Raw genomic sequence first — 12,213 nt, forward strand, 5'->3', positions numbered from 1 at the left:
GATGGTTGGATAGCATCACCAAGTGTATGAACATGAGTTTGAGCAAGCTCTGGGTGTTGGTAATGACTGAGTGATTGAACTGAACTGAACTGAGTGATACATTTATTAAAAAATAGGGTATTATTATTATAAGCAAATAGATATCATTGGAGGTGGGGAGTATTTTATTTTATTTTTTTCCATTTTCTTTTTTTAATATAAATTTATTTATTTTAATTGGAGGCTAATTACTTTATAATATTGTATTGGTTTTGCCATATATCAACACAAAGGACCCCCATTCTTTACCAAAGCAAATTCAGTTGTTATAAAACTAGACTTTGTGTGTCTTTGATAGAAATAAGCATTTGCCAAAATAATCAACAGTGAATATCTGAGAGGAATATTGAATCCAATTCAACAGTGGTTTTTCCTTGTTTGGACACAGAATGAAAGGTTCTTAACCTTTCAAAGGTTAACCCCTCCTGAACTCACGGCATGCTAATATCAGTTTGTGCAAGTCTCCCTTCTTTCGTAAATCGTTTTTCCCTTCATTAATCCCCTGTCCTAAACCACTTTTGTACAGAAAGGCATCCATTGTTAACTATACAATTCATGTTTTAAAATTTCTTCTCTCTATACATCAGTGTCTCTTTTTCTGTCTCGTATACAGGGTTATTGTTACCATCTTTCTAAATTACATATATATGCATTAGTATACTGTATTGGTGTTTTTCTTTCTGGCTTACTTCACTCTGTATAATAGGCTCCAGTTTCATCCACCTCACTAGAACTGATTCAAATGTATTCTTTTTAATGGCTGAGTAATACTCCATTGTGTATATGTACCACAGCTTTCTTATCCATTCATCTGCTAATGGACATTTAGGTTGCTTCCATGTCCTGGCTATTATAAACAGTGCTGTGATGAACATTGTGGTACAAGAACAGTCTTTTGGACTCTGTGGAAGAGGGAGAGGGTGGGATGATTTGGGAGAATGGCATTAAAACATACATAATATCGTATATGAAACGAGTTGCCAGTCCAGGTTTGATGCACGATACTGGATGCTTGGGGCTGGTGCACTGGGATGACCCAGAGGGATGGTATGGGGAGGGAGGAGGGAGGAGGGTTCAGGATGGGGAACACGTGTATACCTGTGGTGGATTCATGTTGATATATGGCAAAACCAATACAATATTGTAAAGTTAAAAAATAAAATAAAATAAAATTTCTTCGCTCATATTTTATTCAAAGATACATATGAGAAACATGTAAATATGTGTCTTCCAGTCATACTCAGGACATCAAGTCTTGTGTGTGTGTGTGTGTGTGTGTGTGTGTGTGCTCAGTCGTTCAGTCATGTCCAACTCATTGAGGCCCCAAGGACTACAACCTGCCAGGCTCCTTTGCCCATGGAATTTTCCAGGCAAGAATACTGGAGTGAGGTTCCATTCCCTTCTCAGGGAGATCATCCCAGGGATTGGATCCACGTCTCTTACAACTCCTGCACTGGCAGGCAGATCCTTTACCACTAGTGCAACCTGGGAAGACCTTAAAGTCATATATTACATATTAATTTATTTAACATTGTTAAATTAATATATTACTTCATTTATAATTAATTGTTTACATTTTTATATAAGTTATCAAACATCTCTAACCCTCAAGTATTTCATGTGTCATATAGGACACAAATACTCACATTCTCATGAAGATTTAGTGAGATAACGCATGAAAACACTTAGAAAAGAGATAATATTGTCAGCATGAAGGAGAAGCTGTTGATCCTCATCAGTCCCTGTGTCACCTTCCTTTATCTTCTATTTCTTGATGTTCTGAAAATCCATTAATTTATGTACGTAAAGTATCACATCCCTCACTACAAAATTGTCTGCCTAATCTCAGGATTTGGTAGGTTTTTATGGAAAAAATATTTGCTTATGCATTGAAGAATTGGATGAATCAGTAATTAAAGCTAATAATAATGACCAATATTTATGAGTATTATGTACCATCTCTTGTTTGACCAAACAAGAGATGGCAAGAGTGAATGTCGACATTCTAGGAATCAGCGAACTGAAATGGACTGGAATGGGTGAATTTAACTCAGATGACCATTATATCTACTACTGCGGGCAGGAATCCCTCAGAAGAAATGGAGTGACCATCATGGACAACAAAAGAGTCTGAAATGCAGTACTTGGATGCAGTCTCAAAAACGACAGAATGATCTCTGTTAGTTTCCAAGGCAAACCATTCAATATCACAGTAATCCAAGTCTATGCCCCAACCAGTAATGCTGAAGAAGCTGAAGTTGAACGGTTCTATGAAGACCTACAAGACCTTTTAGAACTAACACCCAAAAAAGATGTCCTTTTCATTATAGGGGACTGGAATGCAAAAGTAGGAAGTCAAGAAACACCTGGAGTAACAGGCAAATTTGGCCTTGGAATACAGAATGAAGCAGGGCAAAGACTAATAGAGTTTTGCCAAGAAAACGCACTGGTCATAACAAACACCCTCTTCCAACAACACAAGAGAAGACTCTATACATGGACATCACCAGATGGTCAACACCGAAATCAGATTGATTATATTCTTTGCAGCCAAAGGTGGAGAAGCTCTATACAGTCAGCAAAAACAAGACCGGGAGCTGACTGTGGCTCAGATCATGAACTCCTTATTGCCAAATTCAGACTGAAATTGAAGAAAGTAGGGAAAACCACTAGACCATTCAGGTATGACCTAAATCAAATCCCTTATGATTATACAGTGGAAGTGAGAAATAGATTTAAGGGCCTAGATCTGATAGATAGAGTGCTTGATGAACTATGGAATGAGGTTCGTGACATTGTACAGGAGACAGGGATCAAGACCATCCCCATGGAAAAGAAATGCAAAAAAGCAAAATGGCTGTCTGGGGAGGCCTTACAAGTAGCTGTGAAAAGAGAAGCAAAAAGCAAAGGAGAAAAGGAAAGATATAAACATCTGAATTCAGAGTTCCAAAGAATAGCAAGAAGAGATAAGAAAGTCTTCTTCAGCAATCAATGCAAAGAAATAGAGGAGAACAACAGAATGGGAAAGACTAGGGATCTCTTCAAGAAAATCAGAGATACCAAAGGAACATTTCATGCAAAGATGAGCTCGATAAAGGACAGAAATGGTATGGACCTAACAGAAGCAGAAGATATTAAGAAGAGGTGGCAAGAATACACAGAAGAACTGTACAAAAAAGATCTTCATGACCCAGATAATCACGATGGTATGATCACTGACCTAGAGCCAGACATCCTGGAATGTGAAGTCAAGTGGGCCTTAGAAAGCATCACTACGAACAAAGCTAGTGGAGGTGATGGATTCCAGTTGAGCTATTTCAAATCCTGAAAGATGATGCTGTGAAAGTGCTGCACTCAATTATGCCAGAAAATTTGGAAAACTCAGCAGTGGCCACAGGACTGGAAAAGGGCAGTTTGCATTCCAATCCCAAAGAAAGGAAATGCCAAAGAATGCCCAAACTACCGCACAATTGCACTCATCTCACATGCTAGTAAAGTAATTCTCAAAATTCTCCAAGCCAGGCTTCAGCAATATGAACCATGAACTCCCTGATGTTCAAGCTGGTTTTAGAAAAGGCAGAGGAACCAGAGATCAAATTGCCAGCATCCACTGGATCATAGAAAAAGCAAGAGAGTTCCAGAAAAACATCTATTTCTGCTTTATTGACTATGCCAAAGCCTTTGACTGTGTGGATCACAATCAACTGTGGAAAATTCTGAAAGAGATGGGAATACCAGACCACCTGATCTGCCTCTTGAGAAATTTGTATGCAGGTCAGGAAGCAACAGTTAGAACTGGAAATGGAACAACAGACTGGTTCCAAATAGGAAAAGGAGTTCGTCAAGGCTGTATATTGTCACCCTGTTTATTTAACTTCTATGCAGAGTACATCATGAGAAACGCTGGGCTGGAAGAAGCACAAGCTGGAATCAAGATTGCCGGGAGAAATACGAATAACCTCAGATATGCAGATGACATCACCCTTATGGCAGAAAGTGAAGAGGAACTCAAAAGCCTCTTGATGAAAGTGAAAGTGGGAGAGTGAAAAAGTTGGCTTAAAGCTCAACATTCAGAAAACGAAGATCATGGCATCCGGTCCCACCACTTCATGGGAAATAGATGGGGAAAGAGTGGAAACAGTGTCAGACTTTATTTTTCTGGGCTCCAAAATCACTACAGATGGTGACTGTAGCCATGAAATTAAAAGACGCTTGCTCCTTGGAAGGAAAGTTTTGACCAACCTAGATAGCATATTCAAAAGCAGAGACATTACTTTGCCAACAAAGGTTCATCTAGTCAAGGTTATGGTTTTTCCAGTGGTCATGTATGGATGTGAGAGTTGGACTGTGAAGAGGGCTGAGCGCTGAAGAGTTGATGCTTTTGAACCATGGTGTTTGAGAAGACTCTTGAGAGTCCCTTGGACTGCAAGGAGATCCAACCAGTCCATTCTGAAGGAGATCAGCCCTGGGATTTCTTTGGAAGGAATGATGCTAAAGCTGATGCTCCAGACTTTGGCCACATGATGTGAAGAGTTGACTCATTGGAAAAGACTCTGATGCTGGGAGGGATTGGGGGCAGGAGGTGAAGGGGACCAAAGAGGATGAGACGGCTGGATGGCATCACTGACTCGATGGACGTGAGTCTCAGTGAACTCTGGGAGTTAGTGATGGACAGGGAGGCCTGGCGTGCTGCGATTCACGGGGTCGCAAAGTGTCGGACATGACTGAGTGACTGATCTGATCTGATCTGATTATGTACCAAGCTTATGCTAAACATGCCACTAAATCCCAAGGAATTATGAAGCATTTCAGGAGACTAAGGCTTACAGAGGTGAAGTGGTTTGCTGAAGTTCACTAAGGACATGAGAAGTAATCAGGATTTGAACTCCAAGCTGGCTCACTCTAAGTTTATGCTCTCCAGTGTTAAGCTTCCCCTCCTCTAGTTACGCTATGTTAATTGTCTATCACCATCAACATAGGCACTGTTTTTATTGTTCTAAAAATTTCCTTCTCGAATTGCCCTTGTACCCTCTGACACACTTTCTTCTCCCATATTCAGAATTTACTCTTGTATTTGATATAGAGGTGGCCTATCTTTCTGTGTTGTAGAGATAGTGGAATTTGAAAATATGAATATCCATGATTAACTGGCCAAATCGGGTGGAAAAAATTGGCCATGTATGACTTGGGTGTGTCTGGTGTGTGGAGCTGGTGTCCTGCAGTGGACAGTGCCCTCTGGTGAAGACAAAAAGTGAGGGGTTTGATTCACCCTGCATCACCTGCTTACAAGCTGGTTCCTGATGTTTTATGAATAACAAGGGAGACACTATGTCTGTAAAGCAGTACATCACACACAGATCAATATTCAAAAGTGAGTCATTGTGAAAGGGCTGCCTGGGCAATGTGCAATACAAACATTAGTGGAGATTTGGTGAATTAATAGAATTGATTGCTCTAGGTCAGAGAAGTGAGGAACACCCAGGCTGATGACTAGAAACAAGGAGGAAGATTTCTGATTGGAGAATCAGGAAGAACATTCTAAAAGCAGAGGGTGAGTGGATTAGGCCAAGACTACAGTCTTTTTTTTTTCCTCTTTTTAATTTTTTTTCTACTGGTGTGATTTTGTTTCCATAAAAGCAAATGGTATATATGGCCTAGAAGTCCAACTGCATGGACTTAAAACCAAATTCCAAAAGGTAGTTTTACCTCCCTGGACCTATGACTTCTCAAACCATGAAATATTTGAAAGTATCAGGGAGAAAAGAGTAAAGTACCAAAATAGGTTGGAGTAGCCAAGTGAGTGGCCAGCTTCTGAAGCTCACCTCCAAGTCCAGATGCCTTTCTTTCCTTCCCAGCCGCTCCAGAAGATGACATGCACCACTTCTGTTAATCAGGTTAAGTCTGCTTCTCAGCCAAAGTTCAGCTCCTGCATGTGTCTCCCATGTACTTCTGGACTTATTGAAAAGGAGAGAAGCAGGGTTGGAGGAGGAGATGATATACTCTCCAAAGGGACAACACGTTTCCCTTCCCTGACCTCAATTCCATTTTTTTCCTAACACCTGGTCCCTAGCTCACTGCTGCTTCTGCCAACTCCAGATCTCAGAAGGTAGAGATGCTCTGACTCAAGTGGGAGGACTCTTCTGACTGTGGAAGCCCAGCCAGCTTCTCATGAGTTTCAGATCTGCTCTGCTGGCCTCTGGGGGGTTTGTTAGGCTGATGGAGTTGAGGTGTGATGACGTCTCTGGAGAGGTTATCCTGGGATCTCTGTAGGCAGAGAAAGCAGAATGGTAATCACCGTTAGCACTGCTGACTCCAAGGGGACACGGGACCCTTGAGATTTCCTGTTCAGATGTTGGGACTAGTCTCAGATCTTCTGAATCTTAGTGCACTATCTCATGGACATGCTTCAGTTTCCCCAACTATGTTTTATATGGACAAATACTCATGGGGATGAATATTTTTATTTTAGGAGATTCAAATGTGGACCAAGGTGTATTTTAGATCCTGGCAGGTCATAGGTTAATATAGTGGAAGGTTAAAGCTTTCAGGGAATGCAGTGGTAGATCTATGTGCTTTCAGTGTCTGTGCTTCCCAGTATCTGGGTTGGCATGTGGACTAGACATTTTTCCATGTGGTATGCAGTTAATGTTTATGTATGTTTAAAGCCCAGAGCCATGACAAAGATATTGTCATATGTAACAAATGGGTATTGGATAAAAAGGCATGTGTTTTCAGAATTTAGTCTTAGAGGAGTGTTTGATGTTTAGTGTCGAGGAAAAGAGATATTTATTAGAATACTGTCCTTTTCTGTTAGTAGTTACATTTGAGAAGTTACTTAGCCTATAGAAACCTCAGGTTCTTCCTTTCCTAAATGAAGATATCACAGCTTCTTGGCATGAAAATAGGAGAGAAAATTTCCTTTTGAATTTTATACAGAAAATATTGTGTATTTTGGTGAACATCATCCATAGCAAAGTTACAGGAAACAAAGTACATTTGGCTACTGCCCTCAAAATAAACCACTGCCTCATGCAATACCCATGTGCCCTTTTCCTTAGTGGTGAGTTTATTTTTAAAACTTGAGTTTACATATTAAGAGTAAATAATGTAGAGACAGAAAGTCTTGGCTTTGGGTTTTGTCTCCTCCACTTACTATTCATGTGTCTGTCTTTCTTTCTATTCTTTCATCCTCTTGACAAGTATTATTTATTTTTTCCAGCTTTATCAAGATATAATGGACACATAACACTGTTTAAGGTGTCCAACACAATGATTTGATAGATGTTTTTATTACAAAATGATTACCACAATAATGATAGTTAACATACATAGTTATGCTTTCTGTAGTGACAACTTTTAAAATCTATTGTCATAACAACTTCAAATACATAACACAGTCTTGTTAACCCGAGTTACCATGCTGTATCTTTACCTATACTTCAAAGATGATAACAAATTGTTTCCCAAATTGACTGCACAAATTTATATTTCTACTTGCCTGGTGGATCATATGGTAAAGAATCTGCCTGCAGTGCACGAGACCAAAGTTCAATCCCTGGGTCAGGGGGATCCCCTGGAGAAAGGAATGGCAACCCACTCCAGTATTCTTGCCTGGAAAATTTCATGGGCAAAAGTAGACTGATGGGTTACAGTCCATGGGATCATGAAGAGTTGGACATGACTGAGCGATTAACACACACACATATTCATACTAGAGCACAATTTTATATTTCTAAATATTTTTTAAACCCTTAATAGTATCCTCAGAATTCTAATTTTTGTAATCTATTGGTGTGCAATGGTTTCCCATTGTGATTCAATTTGAATTTCTCTGATTAATGAAATGCAGCATTTTTTTCATGATTATTGGTCATTTAGATTTCCTTCTCTTTTGTGAAATGTTTATTCAATTCTTTTTCATGGATGCCCATCCCCCTCAACTCCTGGCTCTGCCTGCTTTTCTTGCTGATTTCTTGGGATATTTATGTACTCTTAATCTGAGTGTTTTGTTCGTTTTGTGAATTTCAAATATAATTTACCATTTTGTTATTTGTCTTTTTCTTCTATGATGTCCTTTGATTTTAACACAGTTTACTATTTTCTTTTATGGTTAGTGCTTTCTTTCTGTTTGTTATTGAAGAAATATTTTTCTATCTTAAGAAGACAAAGATAGTCTATATTATTTTCTCAAAACTAATAGCTTTTGGTTTTCACATGTAAGTTTGTAATTCATCAGGAGTTAAGTTTTGCATATGGTGTGTGGTAGAAATCCAGTTTTATTTTTCCATGTGAATAGCTCCACTCATGAAAAGATACTCTTCAGTGCCTCCTTCATAAGTCAAGTGTATACCAATGTGTGGCTGTATTTCTGGGTTCTCGATCATATGCTAGCTGTCTTGTTGTCTAGCCCTTCACCAGTATCCAGTTCAGTTCAGTTCAGTTCAGTTGCTCAGTCGTGTCCGACTCTTTGCGACCCCATGAATCGCAGCACGCCAGGCCTCCCTGCCCATCACCAACTCCCGGAGTTAACTCAGACTCACGTCCATCGAGTCAGTAATGCCATCCAGCCATCTCATCCTCCATCGTCCCCTTCTCCTCCTGCCCCCAATCCCTCCCAGCATCAGAGTCTTTTCCAATGAGTCAACTCTTCACATGAGGTGGCCAAAGTACTGGAGTTTCAGCTTCAGCATCATTCCTTCCAAAGAAATCCCAGGGCTGATCTCGTCAGAATGGACTGGTTGGATCTCCTTGCAGTCCAAGGGACTCTCAAGAGTCTTCTCCAACACCACAGTTCAAAAGCATCAATTCTTCGATGCTCAGCTTTCTTCACAGTCCAATTCTCACATCCACACATGACCACTGGGAAAACCATAGCCTTGACTAGACGGACCTTTGTTGGCAAAGTAATGTCTCTGCTTTTCAATATGCTATCTAGGTTGGTCATAACTTTTCTTCCAAGGAGTAAGCATCTTTTAATTTCATGGCTGCAATCACCATTTGCAGTGATTTTGGAGCCCCCCAAAATAAAGTCTGACACTTTCCACTGTTTCCCCATCTATTTCCCATGAAGTGATGGGACCAGATGCCATGATCTTCGTTTTCTGAATGTTGAGCTCTAAGCCAACTTTTTCACTCTAGTCTTTCACTTTCATCAAGAGGCTTTTGAGTTCCTCTTCACTTTCTGCCATAAAGGTGGTGTCATCTGTGTATCTGAGGTTATTGATATTTCTCCTGGCAATCTTGATTCCAGCTTGTGCTTCTTCCAGCCCAGCATTTCTCATGAGGTACTCTGCATAGAAGTTAAATAAACAGGGTGACAATATACAGCCTTGATGTACTGCTTTTCCTATTTGGAACCAGTCTGTTCCATATCCAGTTCTAACTATTGCTTCCTGACCTGCATATACACATTCATATATATTTATTTTAGCAAGCTTTCTCTTAAACATTTTGCTTTGTATTCATAAGAGCTTTTCAGGTCAGTAATAGATATACATCTCATTATTTGTAACTATTACATATTCTTTCTATGGAAAAAAGGCACCATTATTTATCTAATTCCCTATTGATGGACATCTGGTTGTTTCTAATTTTTATAATTCTTTACTTTCATAAACAATGCTGGAAGCAGCGAGTGTCTCTTTACATGTAGCTTTATACAGTTCATAGAGTATTACTAGAGGCATGGGTTTAAGAAATTCAAACAATGGGACATAAGGAGTGATTGTAAATTTTCAGTCATGAAGCTTCTCACATAAAGACCAGTTTAGGGTTTTCCTTGGTGGTCCCAGTGGTTAAGAATCCATCTGCCAAGGCAGGGAACATGGGTTTGAGTCCTGGTCCGAGAAGCTTCCACATGCTGCAGAGCAACTGAGACCGTGCTCTACAATTACTGAACCTGTGTGCACCCAGAGCGCATGCCCTGCAACAAGAGAAGCCACCACAGTGAGAAGCCCCTGCACGGAGGAAGAGTAGTCCTATTCACAGCAACTGGAGAAAGCCTGTGCAGCAACGAAGACCCAGCACAACAAAAAATGAACAAATAAAATAAATACATTTTTTTAAAGTCCCAGTTAGTTTTCTCTAGGAGTTGCTTATTAAAGTGCAGATTCACAAGCCCCACACGTGACCTACTGAATAGTAACCGTGGGAAGAAGGTAGGAGAATAGTATTAATAAATGATAAAATACTGTTATGAAATAAAACCTAACACCACAGAGTAAATAATGGAGAAGAAAGGATGAAACAAAAGTGAAGAGAATGAAGTCCTTACCTAGATGACTCTCTACTTCCCAGAGCAGCCTAGTATATCTCTGCATGGAACTGGGAGCTCTTAGTTATATCTGCCTTCAGTGTTCTCATATAAGTTGTAAGCCTCTGCTCAAAAGCTACTGAGAATAATTCTAAGTACATACAACTCTTTCCTTGGAAAGCAGACAGATGTGGATGGTTATGATAGTGGCAATAGGGGAATCTCTAAGGGGAACTGAAGCTAAGACAGCGGCCAAGACCAGTGCCTTGAGGCACAGATATCAGATGACTAGAGACCCAGAGGCAACTCAGCCTCATGCACCGTGGCCTTTATCAGGGCAGATTATCAGGGCAGTTGTGTGCTGAACTAATAGGTCACTTAACTAAGCAGGGCTAAGAGCTGAACTTTTGTTCACTACAGAGCCCAGAACATCCTGTTGTCAAAAATATGGAAGAAGGAAGAGACACAATCCCTGTATAACTGTTGGACTAGACACATTCCTTACTTGATGGAAGTTTCAGTTTTATAAGAATCTCAATCTTGTCACTCTCTGTCTAACTGCTTATTTTTACTAAATCACTGCAATGATTTTCAAAAAATTGGTTCATCACAGAAATATCACTAAAAGCAGAAGGATATTAAAAGAATCACAAGTCATTGAACAGAGGTAAATCAGTCACAGGAAATTTGGGGTAAAGACAAAGGTTTCAACAGCACTTAAAGCAAATAAAGATGTGGTTTCCTGAAGAAGAGGAAGGTAGGAAGAGAGATGTAGATATATGAAAACTGGAAGTCAAGATTCTGGTAGACCTGGATCCTAATACTGAATCATCATAAAGTCTCCATGGTTAATAGTTGTATGTGTAAACAAGTGGACACATTTCAACATCTATGCCACACGTGAGTCATACTTGCTGACTTACAAGAGTTTGTTGTGTGCATCAGAAACCAGCAGCAAAACCTATGAGCATGTCCAGAAAGATTCTGACTAGGATTTCCTCCTGCCCATCAGCTTCCCCAGGCCTCTCTTCAGGTCTTTGTTTCTCAAACGATAGATGAAAGGGTTGAGCATGGAGGACAGGACAATGTAGACTATTGTAGCCAGTATGGTCCTGAGCAGTGTACCTGGACAAGGGCTGTAAATAGACATAAAAGATGCTTCTATAAAACAGGATCACCACAGTAAAGTGGGAGCTACAAGTGGAGAAGGCTTTGCATTTCCCTGCAGCTGAGGGGCTCCTGAGAACGGCTACGAGGACTCACACATACGAGAAAACAATGCATATGAAGGGGGTCGCCCCAAACACCAGCCCTTCTGTCTTTATTGTGAGATCATTGACAAATATGGAGGAGCAGGACAATTTAAGCAGAGGGTTGATGTCACAGAGGAAGTGGTGGGTAACACTGGAGTCACAGAAGTTGAGCTGATTCAGCAAAAGTATGTGTAGGAGTGAGTGGAGGTGAGGCAGTGAGCAGGTGAAGACCACCGGCAGGACACAGGGGTGGCAGCTCATGATGGTGATATAGTGGAAGGGGTGACAGATGGCCACATAGTGATCAAAGGTCATGGCTGCCAGAAGGTAGCTGTCAATGTCACCAAAGGCATATATAAAATACATCTGGGTCAGACACCCAGCATAGGAGATGGTCTTTTTCTCTGACAGGAAGTCAACTAGCATCTTGGGGACAATGCTTGTTGTGAATCAAATGTCAGTGAAAGACAGGACACTCAAGAACAAATACATGGGGATATGCAGATGGGGGTCAGAGCGGATGGCCAGGATGGTGAGCACGTTCCCTGTTATGGTGACCAGGTATATGATGAGGAAGAGGATGAAGAGTGGCTTCTGGTCCTCAGGCCGGAAGGAGAGTCCCAGGAGGATGAACTCAGAGACACTGCTGGTTTGGTTGAGTCTTTCCAT

The 12,213-nt window shown here is 40.5% G+C and overlaps 1 pseudogene; it reads right to left on the reverse strand.

The window, feature by feature from the left end:
- Nucleotides 1–11,279: 11,279 nt before the first annotated feature.
- On the reverse strand, nt 11,280–12,213 carry LOC113900780 (annotated as a pseudogene).

This window comes from Bos indicus x Bos taurus, chromosome 11 (assembly GCF_003369695.1).
Source record: "Bos indicus x Bos taurus breed Angus x Brahman F1 hybrid chromosome 11, Bos_hybrid_MaternalHap_v2.0, whole genome shotgun sequence".
Taxonomy (NCBI): domain Eukaryota; kingdom Metazoa; phylum Chordata; class Mammalia; order Artiodactyla; family Bovidae; genus Bos; species Bos indicus x Bos taurus.